We start from the raw sequence: 12048 nt of genomic DNA, 5'->3' as shown, positions 1-12048 counted from the left end.
GCCGAGCCTTCCTGGCCCTGCCCCGAGCCAGTAAAGCCCGCTATGCCGCGATCCTGTTACTAATTGGCCAATTTGTGAAAACTGCGCACGGATTCTCGCGACGAATGAAAGTGCGGCTAATATTCGGGGTGCGGCTTATCTATTGACAAAGACAGCAACATTGTCGAGGCACCGGGGGTGCGGCTTATAATCCGTGCAGCTTGTATTCGTGAAACTACTGTATGTTGATATTTCCTGGTTTATCCATTCTCTATGCATTCTTTAGGTGCATCTTGATTTTACTGAATTTGGCAAAGGGTAAGATTTATAATTGATGAATGCATAACTTGATGGAACAGAATTCATGTGTTGTAAACTTGAGGAGACAGTGTCTTGTCTCATTTACGAAAAGAAAAAACCCCAACAGTTAATAGAGCTATTTGCCTTGATGTATCAGATTTGTATGGAAGTCAGCAAGAAATATTATAGCCTATTTCTCTGTTCTTTGGTCCTTGACAAACCCAAACATGATCCTTTGAAAGTGCAACAACATGCACTGAAGGAAAATCAGGTTCAATTGCATACTGTGTTATGGAGCATTTAATGAAACTGTATTTCAAAAGTTTTTAATGCTGAATGATTGTTTTAAGAAAAGAAAGAAAAGGAAAGAAACCCACATGAGAAACCAAGCATTGGGCTACTTTCATTTAAGGATCCTTTTGTAAGGAGTTTGGAATCAGGGAACCACACTGAATTTTATAACTCTTTCTTTCCTTTCCATTTCTGTTGATCTCCATTTTCCCTAACCATTGATGCACGCTGTGATGTTTCTGTAAAATTATATCAGCTGGAATCTGATGATTATTTTGGTGGGATAGCATGAGCTATAAATGAAGGATAAGCACAAAAATGAATCTAAAATCTTTACTGTTTCAGTATTCATCTGTAGATCTCATGAGCCTTTACATAAAACCTTCAACATAATTTAGCTTTTCATTGCTCTTAAACATCAAGTAAGTCTTTGTGGAAGCAGATCCATTCTGCTTGATTTTCTTCAGTCCAGCAAAGTCCATTTGTTAACTCTTTCATTCCCTGCCTTTCCAGTAGATCATGTAGCCTAATGATTCCACAACAGCCCTCTGCTCGCCTTGTGCTGTAGTCTACATTTTCATCTGTTGCATCATTCTTGAAGGTGTTAATGTAAATTTTGATGCTACTTCTCATACAAATGTGACCGTGGTATGTTTAGTTATGGAGATTAAAAAATGTTAGGACACATAACCCTGAAACGATGAGGCTTTTCAAATTGAAACCATTTTGGATTATACTTTTTTAAAAAAAGCTTTGGTTACTGAGCCTTTCAGACAGTGCACTAACATAATTTAGATAGATTGTCTTTGAAATCATAGGCTTAGAAGCACAATGACTTCATCATGACATAAAGACTCATTTGCCATCACTGCACTCAAGAGTCTTTAGGGATCATAAAGGCCATGAAAGGATTAAATTGTCAGTGCTTATGATGCTGTAGCTGCCTATAATAAACAATATCTAAGTACAGTAATACACATTTTAGTGTGCATAAAACTCTTGGCATTGTACACTATAAGAGCAGTGAAAGAAGAAAGGGCTTAGCTGGAGCAGACTCTCATGGCTCCCAGAGCTTTTGGGAGCCATCCAAATGTGGGCAGTGTGTGGTAAAATGAAAAATTCAGAAGGCATTGCAGCATGCTGCTGTGTTACAGAGAGTCTTTAGGAATGAATGATGCAGGGAAGGAGATTTTGATGAAGCATCAAAGGGAGACAGCAAGCAATTTCCAAAAGGTTACTTAATTGAGAAAATATTTGCATTATTTAACAACAGAATTTTGGTATCTATCCAAACTAAATTATAGAGTGAAATTCCCTTCCTATGCAATTATAGATTGTCTCCATGTCATCAAAGTGTGGTGCTGCAAATAAACTGATAGCTTCAGAGGGAAAGAAACAGAATTCATACTTTTAGGGCAACAATCTTTCATGATAACTGATGTAGGTAAGCACAGATTTTGAAACACAGCCTCTCAAAAAATGTTCTCAAAAATAATTTTTCAAATTTTGCAGGAAACATTTTTCAATAGGTTAAATAGAAGCTAGATTTTATGTACAAGGCTTTCTTGTTCTAAGAGGTGGTGACTAAAAATAGATCTCCAATTGCCTACCTTTTCCTGAGTGCATAATAGACTTTCGTCTGTGTATTTTCTCCTGTACCTCATTCCATGTAAGAAATAGCTGAAACCCTAACACTCAGAACTTTATTTTCATTCTTTATTATTGGACATCTATTTTGCTGCTGAGGACACCTGGAATAATGCCTGAGCCTCTATCCCTGTGGAACCTGTTAGCTAATTTTTTGCTGACAAAAGTTCCTTTTCTTCTCCACAAATTACTATGGGATACTTTCAGTTTCATGTGACTGCTCTCTGTCCTTTACCTATTCTTCAATTTCTTTTATACTCCATTGTTTTTTGTGAGGGCAGAAACTTCTTCTGATGTTCTCTCTTATTACAAATATTCTGTCTTCCAGTGATTTTCCTAGGCTTGGTGGGAGCAGCATTAAGATTGGTGGATTTGGAAAATGTTGAAGGTCAGTGAAAGGGCCTGACTGTAGCCCTGGAGCATTCATTGTTTGGATGAGGAACTGAGCTCTTGGATGCTTCACTGCAGCTCCCAGTGCACACAGGTGTCCTCCTGGATGTCCTAAGGATGCCTGGCTCCTAGGACAAGCAGTGTAAAGTGAGGGTGCCAGCTCATGCCTCGGACAGTGAAGTGGCATTTGGAATTAGAGCTTTGAGTGAAGAGTGTGAAAGACCAGCCTAATGGTGGAAGCTCTGAAAGTGCAACAATCTGAAAGATTCGTGCTCTTCTTGCTGCCCCACAAAGTCTTTCAATGATATTTTGAAGCACACAACTAAAATGGCATATGCAGTCATATGGTCCCTTGAATGGCACCCCAGCTTCTGCTGTTTTACTTTTTCCTACCTTTTCCTCACCTTTTCAGTTAAACATCTTCTTCTACTGCTCTAACCCACTACTCCATTTTGGGTTCTGAGTCCCACACAAACAAATCTACCAGACATGCATAATTTAGTGCTTGATATATTCTTATATTTGAACCTCGTGTTTTGTATGAAAAGGATGATTTTATTTGTGTAGTGTGCATTATGTATAGAAACAAGCATTGATATGAGTATGATTTCTTTCATTTTTTTGTAATTCTTTTTCTACGAAAGTGGCAAAAGATACACTTGAGGAGAGCAGTAAATCTCTGTGGCAGTCCTGACCCCTGAATGTGTTTATTTCCCTGCAGGATACAGCAACAGAAAAACATCCAAGCCACTCACTAGAAATTGGAGCTGAATACAAATGCATTAAATGGCCATGATACTTTCATAACATAATTTAAACTCTCAGAGGAATGCAAAATGTCTTTTTTTTTTTTTTTTTTTTTTGCAAATTTCAACAAAGGAAGTCTGTGTATATGAGAGAGTTATTTTCATTTGAGGATAAAATAAACTATTTTCTTGGTAAAAGGAATGTAAAAGTTATGAGATAGTATAAGATAAGAATAAAAATAGTATCTTATTTAAATATCTCCCTTAGAACATATTACTTATTTCTCCAAACTATAATGACAATTTCTATAAAAATTAATTACTATTTTACACTAAACTTCTATTGAGGCTCAAGACTTCATTTTGAATTATATTATTCTACAATGAAAGTCATAATTTTGGAGTTACTTGTTTTGGGGTCAACACCTATGGAAAGGGCCTACCTGCCTTCTATCTTTGCAGCATATGCAGCTTTGGTGCAATGGCTTTGGATCCAGGTAGAGATGAGTGAATTGACTAAAAAAGACAAAAGTTTTTCATCCCACATTTTCAAATACTACAGCAACAAAGTGATTCTTTACCCAGAGATGATTTTTGAGGTGTCAAGACAAAAAAGGTACCAAAAAATGTAGTAAGAAACACTCATACTCCTACCTGGAAGTTCTACTCTGTATTTTGCAGACATTTTCCCTTTTTTTAAATTACTGTGAGCCAGTGGAAATAGGTCATGGAAGTTCATTATAATGATAGCAGAGAAGTTAGAATAAGTTTGCAGGGTTTGGGTATTTCTGCCTCTTCACAGTGGTGCAAATGCAGAGGGAGGGTCTCTGTCTAGATATATAATATTGCTGTTTGTTCATCTGATCAAAGCAGTTATTTTCCCTATCTTCAAATCCAGGCAAGTTTTCTTTCTCTTACTGTTAGTTACATAATTAACAGTGATAGAGATATAGTTTGAAATGGTGAGTATTGTCTTGGGGCTTTCAATTTGGTGCTGATATTTGACCATCAAAGTATAGTTTACACAGATGGTACAAAGTTAAAGTCCCAGCTAATCAGGACAAATAATAAAGAAATATGTTCTCATGAAGTTTCTAATAATCAGGTTAATGAAGGGAAATGCAGAAACCACTTAACCAGTCAAATATTTCTTGAAACTGAAATTTGAGAGCAATGGCAGAAATATTCCAGCAATTTTGTAAACTTGAACCTGATTTTTAGTTTATTTTTATTTTCCCAGGTTTTAATTTCCTTTTGTTGTTTGTTGCTTTCCCTTCAACACCACCTATTTTTCTTCACTCCTTTCAGAAGACACTTATTTTTGTTAATAGAAATTTTCTTTTCATATAAAATATTTTCAGATAAATCTGTTACAGTGCCAAACCATAAACTACTGGATTTATATCTATAGGTTTGAAGAGCTCCATGTGCTGTGTTTGGGAACTCATTTGTTGTCTAAGTATATAAAAAAATACAAAACAAATGTCTTCAAATTTATAGACTGTTTCCCCCTCCTGAATGGTCTTCACTCTTGTAACTTAGAAATAATAAAAATTACCAAACAAATTTCACTGAAACTACTATCTAAAGGATGGGGTTTATGTATACTGAGCCTGTAACCACTGAAGTTCCCCAATTGTTTTTCCTCACAGGGAGAGATCTACAGATTGGCTACCCCAGACACTAAGAACAAATTCTGCAATCCATTGTATTCACAATCTTTGGGTCAGTGAGCTCTTCTGCGTGACTTACAGCAGTAGTAGAACTTAGTCAGTTTTTCCCACTCCAACACTGGAGTGTTACAAAATGAGCCTTAATTTTTTGTACTACAGCTCTATATTTGGCTGGTGATTGATACTGAACACAACATCCACAACTCCTTCTATAGATTTTTATGGGTTTTATCAGTGCACTGATGAACTAAACTAGACTAAGTGTAGCAACAGCAGTGGAGTTGCACATATTGTGTTGTGCAACCATGCGGGCTGGTGGGCTGAAGCTTGAGCAAGAAGGGCTGTTGCTCCCCTGAGACTTGAAAATTATCATCCCACAGGTGCTGAGGGAAATGGTGAAAAAACAGAGTGCAGAAGGTGCTGAAGTAGGGGAATACATAGGCAGAAACAAGACCAAATTTCACACAGTTTGGCAATGACACATGGCACAGTTGAGGGAATGATATGATGACATTAATAATCAGGTTGTGAAAACATAGGCAAATGATTTGCAGAGAGCCTGGGGTGAGGACTTGCAGTATGATATACAGCTTCATATATGTGAAGGAAAACTGCACAAAGAATTCTGAGAATAATTATTATTTGAAGAAAAGAGAAAATACTTCATACTGATCAGGTCAACTGTGGCATGGATACTGAATGGATTGTGCCTATTCATGCCTGCTTTCTTGGGAGCTGAAATACTGCCAGAGGCTTCTGTGTAAGGAAAGGCTCAGCAAGCGAGGGTAGCAGCAGAGCAGGAATCCGGCCAACAGAGTGGATGTTAAATCAATGTGTTGAATCTGGCTAATTTTGATGACTGTTAAAGGCTATGGCCAGTGAGCATTATTAGAAGCAAAGATGATTTGCAGGAATACCAGAAAACTTGGATAGAGATGACTGGTGGGGACTGGTAAAGGGAACCAACCACCTGCAGGAATTCTGAACCGGAATAGGAAATAATTTATAGCGAGGGTTTTCCTTCCCTGGCATCTCAAATGGGGCAGGACTGCTGATGTCCTCCAAAACTCGGCCTCTTCACTTCTTTGGGACAGCCAGTGAGTGATCTGGAAGGGGAAAGGGAGGATTGAACAGCTGCTCAACCATGGAGTTTCCAGCGAGGGACTTGCCTTTAAATAACTATCTAGTATCTTTTTGAGGTTAGTGGTAATTTTCCACCTGCGAATTGTTACTTTATGTTTTTCATTTCTTTTTGCCCTCTGTAGACCAAATGAACTCTTAAGCCCATCTGTTTGAACTTCCTGCCTCACTGAGCATCTATTTGATTTACAGTAATTTCAAGATTATAAGCCGCACCATTTTGACTAAAATTTTGGTCTGAACCGGAAGTGCAGCTTATAATAATGACATTACTGTAATTTCCTAGGTCTTTGACTGAAAGCTCAAGCGGATGCCTTTTTAGCCAGGACTTCTTGGGATGTGAAGATTATCAAATGTGAATTGGGAAAGACAAATAGCAGAGAAATGGTTATTTTAGATGTGAGTGCTGCTCTGACTGTGGGAGTAAGGCATCTTTGGAGGGTCTTGCATGGGTCATGGTGATCATGAATTCATAGGTGTGGATTAGGGTAGATGTGTGCAGGATTAGCAGATTTGGGTGGTGAACCCAATGCGTCCATATTTAACTTGTTTCCAATATTTGTGTTTCTGGTGACTGATGACATTTTGTCTGAATGTCTCTGGACTGTTCTCTTTACATTTCAGACAGAATGGATACTAATTTCCCCATAGGAGTGTGGGAACAACAAGTATGCAAACAGTTGTATGACATAACCCACCATGAAATCAATTTTATTCCAAAAATATAGGTTTTCAACTGAGAGGATATGGAAAATCACTCATATTGGATTGCTAAGGTCCTAACTTGATCTAAATTTCAATACAGGGTGGATTGGATTTGAAGGAACCTTAGAGATAATTTAGTTTCAACCCCCTACCATGGGCATGGACAACCTTTTGCTAGATGAAGTTGGCTCCAGACCCTGTCCAACCTGCCCTGAACACTTCCAGGAATAAGGCAGCCCAGCTTCTCTGGGCAATCTGTTTCAGTGCCTGACCAGCCTCACTGGAAGAGTTTCTTCCCTAATGTCCAATCTAACTCTGCTCTGTGTCAAATGCTGTTCTATCTCATCTGTCCCTCCAGGCACTGGTTACTTAGGCACTGGAAAGGGCTCTATGGTATCTCTGGACCCTTCTCTTTTCCAGTCTGTACATCCCCCAGCTCTCTCAGTCTGTCTCTATAGCAGAACTGCTCCAACCCTGGGAGCACCTTCATGCCCCTCTCTGGACTCACTCCATCATGAAAGTTCTTGAGTCATACTCTGTTACCACTCCGTGTTTTCCAAAGTACGACAGACACCCACCCTGACTTGATGGATGTTTCCATGTGGCACAGTGAGGACAGTGTGAAAAGCTTGTCTGTACCACACTGTATTCCAACCCCTGTTCTGATCATCTGCTGCCTTCTCACTGAGACACATAAAAGTTGCTTATAGGAAGTGAAACTTCCAGTAATAAAAATAAGAGGTTAATGTATTTTTCTGCTTAGGTCACAAGCAAAAATTGTCTCAATGATTTCATCACAGTCCCAATTTGTCGCCATTAGAAAGAATCTCAGTTTGACATGTTTTGAAAATATATGAAGACCACAACTGAGGCCAGAACAGGAGGCATTTAACAAATGAGAGGTTGTTTTTGATTAAAATTTATGATGGAAGGATATTGTATAAATACAGATCTCCCAAAGAAAGACAGAAAGAAATTTTAAAATAAATTAAACTCATTACTTCTATTTGCCATGCATAAATACATTTAATTTAAATCCAGGTGATTCATACCTCCTGCTGGGTTAGTATGAAGAACTTTTGCTTAGATCAATTTAAGTTCAGGGACTTCAGTTAAGCTGGGCTAATAGTTCACTAGCTGGCTGGGTGGGGCATTTATATGAATGCTTCATTCAAAACTTACAACCTTTGCAGTAAAATAGGCAAAATAACATAAACATTAGTAGCACTCTTCACTAGAGACCCAGCCTGGGCAATCTGAGTCTGTGGGACTGTTGGCAACATTTCCAGTGGGTGGAACACTCTCTTAAATCCTTTGAGGGAAGTGATCAGTCAGTTCTCTGGTTGAATCCCTGTTGCATGGAAGTGAGGTGTGGGATTGGGGAAAAAGCCTGCCTAGGACATGGCTCCACAGATTGGGCTTTTGCATCTACTTCTCTACTGTCTCCCAGCATACTGTATACAACAAAGACACTGGGCCTGGAAGACAGTTCTGAGATTTTAGTTTCAAATGGTAATGTAAAACCAAGACAGTTAAGTTGAAACTTAGTCTTAGGTGTCTCTTCCATATTGTGCCCAAGCCAGATCAAACCTTGAGTGTGGGTACACAGTATTTATAGTGCCATGGAATTTGTGAAAGCATGTATATATACACACTCCCCTCTTGCTGTGGGCATAAGTTAAAACTTTGCATGTATTTCCTGTCCAGTCTAAGAGAGAGAGAGTAATGACAAGAATCAAATGGCTGTCAATGAACATGTTATTTTGAAACATATATCTTATGAAGGAGCTATCAGCTGTAAGTGCTTTCATTGATCACATTACATTCAGCACTACATTGGAAGAGGAGTTTCCAAATTATTAATGTTTTAAGTTCAATCTTTTACATGGAATGTAACAGTTGCCTTCTTAAGATAGCACAACCCCACAACAATATTCTAAACCAGGAAGCTAACCTTTTCACATTGCAGAAAATAAGGAAAGAGCGCGGAGATGGCACAGCAGCATAGACATAATAGAGACTTTTTGTTTTTAATATTAGCAAGTGATCTGAGTTTTCATTACAGAAGGGGAGGCATGGAAATAGGGCTGGAGAGAGTTTGCTTTCATATTTTGACTAAAATCATTAGAGGCTAAGGTATACCATGAAAGAATATATACATTAGACAACTTGGAGATAAATATTTCTGAGACTCTTGTTAGTTAGACAATAATTGTTTTCAAAGAAGACATCTCGAATATTTAGCATTCATCTTCACTAAGCTGTTGGGATGCTGATGTTGCTAACAAATTATCACTATTTATTTGCTAGAATATTTGTACAGTATTTTCAAGGATGTGAAGTTTATTTCTTCTTGGTTTGTGGTTCAAGAATATGATATTTTATAAAGTAACTTTTTATCACACTTATATGACCATATAGAAGGACAATCCTAAAAGTTCTTAACTGTTTTCTTACCCTCTGCAAGGAGATCTATATTATAATGCTAATCACTGAGTCTTTATAACGCATTATTTCCAATAACAAAATGTCATTTAAAAAAAAAAAATTCATATTCAACAAGCACTTTTTCTGCAAGCTAAACCCCTGAATTGTCATGATGTTTGTACAGAAGGATACTTTTCTTATGGCTTCACGGGATGTTCCTTTCTGCTCAATCAGCAAACATGCTCCACTCTCTTTCATATGGAGCTGAATTCCAGTGCCAGTGAAACAATCAAAATGCAACTACTATGTAGCTCTTCAGGCATGCACAACACCCCTTCTCTACCCTGATGAAGTCCTATTTACACAACATCCAGTGCTTCAAAAGTGCTCTGGGGCCAGAGAAATAGTAACATAAGAGTATATGTCATCATCATCTTGAGGACACATTTCTAAACTAGTGTGAGAGATCATAGATTCAAATATTTTTTTTTTCATACTGAGTAGAGAAAGAATTTAAGCATGATTTAAAAAAGGCAGAGATTAATTTATGGTTTCAAAAATCAAAAGATCAGCTAGCCTAAATAACGCAATATGAAACCATTTATTAAAATAGATGAATTGAAAAGAGTGATTGATCTTGTGTGCTTTTATAGCAGCTCACAGACACATGAAACATTTCTTTTCACTTATGTTACAAGCATACAATTTGGTAATCATTATATACAAGCTTCAGAGGCTGATTATCATATTTCTGTAGAAGTTAATGTCTTCTGCAGAAGGCAAACTGTTAAAGTCAATTACTCAGTTATCTTTAGAAACTGCATTTTCTTTTGAAGATTTTGGGGCAAAGTTTGGCACTCTTTACCACTAAACTAATCTGAGCTGCAAAGAAATCTTTCCACTATTGAGCTAATGATGACAGCATAGTGTTACTCTTTAGTCTATACACTATAGTATCACATTGTAGTCACAAGTTGTAGAAACAGACTTGAAAGAGCATTTTTTGCCATTTCTGGAGTTGAACAGAAATTCTCAAATGAAACTTTACATCTCAGAAAACACAAATTGAGAGAAATCAGAATTTTTGCTATGCTGCATCTTTTAGATGGCAAAACCAGCTGCAGCTGCAATACTTTTCTCCAGACAGAACAGCTGGTCAAAAGATCCATCTGAAAAAGGACATGGCATGGGAGACTGAAGGGCTAGGTACAGGTTCTTTGGTCATGTAATACAGTAGAATGATATAATTGTGAAAAGAAAAACCAAAAAACCTTGCCCCAAAGCAGACAAAGCAGACCCTTGTCATGAGCTGTGTACAGCTTTCGGCAGGGTCCCATCCCTGGTGTAATCAGGTCATGAATGATGTGACTCCTTCCATCTTGTAAATTCAGTTTCCTTCAGACAGGAAAAGTAAAAAAAACAGACATGGAAATTTTTCACCAAATGTAATTCTTATTTTCTCAATACTTCTGGTGCTTCCATGAAGAATCTAATTGGGAGATCAGGGGGATCACAAAATCACAGAACTGTTGGCTGGCAATTCACCTCATCCATTACTGCCTCTGACAGAGTTAGTTTTATCTTTGCTAGTCCTGTCAGGTGTTGGAAATGTTCCTAAACCTTCCTGATGCTGAAGAGCCCTCAGCATGCCTAAGTTTTTTCTATGCTTTTAACTCCTTTTTTTCCTAAAAAAAAGTTGCTACTGATGACCATTACTACTTAACCAGCAAGAAAGAAACCAGCAAATTTGTTTAGAGAAATTAGGTTGTTTATTTAACATTAGTACTCCTGACATAAAAGCCAAACCATTAAACTTTCTCTGATAATTACATCCTGGTTTGGATTACATATTAGGAATTTCTACTTCTGAAATTTAGTCCCTGTGTCTCCTGCACTAGAATAAAGGTATTTCTGATTTGCAGCTGCTGCACCATCAGTTTTCCTTTTGAACCTTTTGTATAAAACATCGTCCTACTACCTTTTAAGCGTCTCCTGCTTATTCTTACCCGAGGAATTTTTCCCTATCCCCTTAATCCCAACTTCAAACATTATTCATTGCATTCACAACTGTGCAAAGATACTCTTTTTTATCTATTTCCCAGCAGAGCCCATTCTCCCTAAGAAGCTACAGCATATCATTCTGTGATGAAGGAAAGCAGAAGCCTGCTGCTGACATTACTGACATGGCCATATTCACCCTCAGGCTTTGCTTGTCCTTGTGTGAACCCTACTCTTTTTATTTTATTTTATTTTACTTTTTTTTTTTTTTTTTTTTTTTTTTGGTTTGTGTGCTTGTGGGTTTTTTGGTTGGTTGGTTTTTGTTTGTTTGTTTGTTTGTTTTGGTTTTTTTTGTTGTTGTTGTTTTTGGTTGGTTGGTTGGTTGGTTGGTTGGTTGGTTGGTTGGTTGGTTGGTTGGTGGGTTGGTGGGTTGGTTGGTTTTTTCCCCTGGAGGGTTGATGAGAGCAACACTTGCCAGTGCCAGAGCTCTGTAGTCACTTGTGGGCTGCTTGTGCTCGGTCTGGGCTGTTGTGTTTGTCTGTGTGTGAAGGAGAATGGGGTACCAGGAGCCCAGATGTGTCCCCTCTGGCTGTCAGTAACATTTTGGACAGCTGTTCTCAGAGCTGGGAGGTAGATGGGTCTCTCCACTGCCAGCAGGGGGAAGTCACCAACTACTTTTATGTTTGGCATTCTTCTTGAGAATGAGGGTAGTGACTCTCAGTATTTCAGGATTCTGACTTTTCTTTCTTTGC

The sequence above is a fragment of the Catharus ustulatus genome, chromosome 3 (genome assembly GCF_009819885.2).
Source record: "Catharus ustulatus isolate bCatUst1 chromosome 3, bCatUst1.pri.v2, whole genome shotgun sequence".
Lineage (NCBI taxonomy): Eukaryota > Metazoa > Chordata > Aves > Passeriformes > Turdidae > Catharus > Catharus ustulatus.
This window is presented reverse-complemented; position numbering follows the sequence as displayed.